Below are 2,824 nucleotides of genomic sequence, written 5' to 3'. Positions count from 1 at the left end.
CAGTCACAAAATGATGTTACATTAGTCAAGAAAATTACATAACCGTTTTGCAAGGTGATAAATGTTCTAAAAATATGAAATTAAATTATGTCATTTTTAAAGTCTTCTTTGAAAATTGGAGTTATCTTTCTTTGTCCAGATGCTTTATACAATGCTATCCCGGTATTCAACTTTACTTCCCACTGAAATAGTTAAGCAATCTTTACTACTAATTGCTTACAAGCACTTTGATTATCGTTCTAGGGTTTAGCCCCTTTACAAATGGGTTCCGTTCTCCAACTTTAGTTTGTGTCAACCAAATGCAATGAGATGTATATATATAATGCCTATTACCATGATTACCACAATACTTAGTTCAAATTCAAATTTTGGAAGCGTCACTTTTACAGTTTGTGAGTTATGTCCCTTTATAATTTTATATGCTAGATGAGGAATCATCTGTGTCCCTATGGACACATTCCCCATTTATTTTATTAGAGCGTCACTGATGAGTTGTTTGTAGACGAAACACGCATCTGGAGTAAATATATATTAATCCATATCAATATTTTGATACAAATAACATGGTTAAATTGCTTTTATTAGATCGATCGATGAATTTCAAACTGTTGATATTAGCTGATCTTTGAAAGTTATAGGTATAATATATACAATTATTTGCTTTTATGGCATTTATTTCAACATCACATGTACATCACGTTGGTTTTTGTTAAACTTATATATATATTGGTGATATCTTCAACAAATTATCCGTAATTCACGGCGATACATAAAGGTAGCACGGCAGTATTTGCATTCCGGAATTTAGGTTGCTCTTTTGTGTACCCTACTTAAGTCAATGTATCTAAACAGTGTGATTGGTAAAAAATACAATACAAACTGATCATGCCTTCCAAAACTGCGGGATGAATCAGGTATAGAAAAATATGAAATAATTTTACGTAGAGGTAAAAATGAATATTTGCATTTTTTTTAATTTTGTATTCACTGCATGATAAAAGACCCATTTAAAGATAGCAAAAAAATACAAGCATAAGCCTTTCAAAAAGGGCTAGTCGACTCTTAGCTGATGAAAATGGAAAGTGCTCTCGCTTTGTAGATTAATTAATTTACAAGAATAGCCACATGCATCACTCAACAACTACGGCTATCTATTTATAATATACATGTACACGTGGCAGTGTGTCCATATGGTTACGAGTACTAAAATTATTAGACTGAAGAAATTCAATCGGTCCTTATCATTAGAGTGCTATATTACTGTGAAAGAAAGAAAGAAAAAACATTGATAAAATAAGAGAGAAAAAAAGACAAAAATACAATTTTACAAATTTTGGTGAAATTTAACGTCGAAGGACGTCGCACAGCTAAATGTGGTTATTTGCATCATTTTAAGGATGACTTTTTTATGTTGATTTTTTTTTTCACGGTGGATACTCGAAATTTGTCTAAAAAATATCGGGAATTGTGTTTATTGTATGCGCACATGAGGCTATTCTACTACGTGTTTTGTTTGTTTTGGGTACATTAAGAATAAGAGACTTTTTCTTTTGAAAATGATCCTGCTGTGAAATAAATACAGTAGACATTGGTCCTTCCTCTTTCACAGAAAATACATAAATCTGTGATCAGCACCAATTTTTTTTTTTTTCAAGTGCAGGAAAAAGAAGCCCAACTTGAAACAAAGACAAGAACTGACGATTTCCAGACTTGTGACCGGAGTTGACAGGTGAATTTAATTAGACATTTACAGAAAAGACAAAGAAAAATAATGATTCCTCTATACCTGTTCAGCGACATTGAAGTGATGCAAATAGTATTGTTTGCATAGAGAGAGACCTATCATTTCCTGGTGATTATAGAGTTCTTTGACATAAAACTACAATTTTCGGAGCCCCCCCCCCCCCTCCCCCTCCTCCAAAAGAAAAGAGAACAAAAAAAAAGAGCCGAGTCCAATTATATTAGACAGGCTGCTGACAGATGCCTATTCACAGGCGCGATCCCACTACTGATCGACACGGGGACTTTTGCCTGCTGCGTTTCCGCCCTTGGCCTGTACGTCCCTCCTTAGACAACCTGGTCACACTGAGCTCCCTCGGTGTGCCCATATTGATACCGATCTTAGTGCGGACGCCCGCTCAACATAGAACACCTGAAAGCAGGACTCCTGCCCTCACACCGTTCACCGACTCCGGTCTCCAGGTACCTGGATCACAGGAGCACGCCACAACTCCCAACCGATAAACATGTGGAAATTTTCACTATTTATACATGATCATGTTAGGTACCGATACATAAACCATATTTGCATAAACGACATGTATGTATTTAAAAAAAAAACATTATTTAAAACATGCAATTAAAGTGAGAAACTACGGCTATCTATTTATAATATACATGTACACGTGGCAGTGTGTCCATATGGTTACGAGTACTAAAATTATTAGACTGAAGAAATTCAATCGGTCCTTATCATTAGAGTGCTATATTACTGTGAAAGAAAGAAAGAAAAAACATTGATAAAATAAGAGAGAAAAAAAGACAAAAATACAATTTTACAAATTTTGGTGAAATTTAACGTCGAAGGACGTCGCACAGCTAAATGTGGTTATTTGCATCATTTTAAGGATGACTTTTTTATGTTGATTTTTTTTTTCACGGTGGATACTCGAAATTTGTCTAAAAAATATCGGGAATTGTGTTTATTGTATGCGCACATGAGGCTATTCTACTACGTGTTTTGTTTGTTTTGGGTACATTAAGAATAAGAGACTTTTTCTTTTGAAAATGATCCTGCTGTGAAATAAATACAGTAGACATTGGT

Source organism: Mytilus edulis, chromosome 3, assembly GCF_963676685.1.
Source record: "Mytilus edulis chromosome 3, xbMytEdul2.2, whole genome shotgun sequence".
NCBI classification, from domain to species: Eukaryota; Metazoa; Mollusca; class Bivalvia; order Mytilida; family Mytilidae; genus Mytilus; species Mytilus edulis.
Note: the sequence above shows the minus strand (reverse complement) of the source record.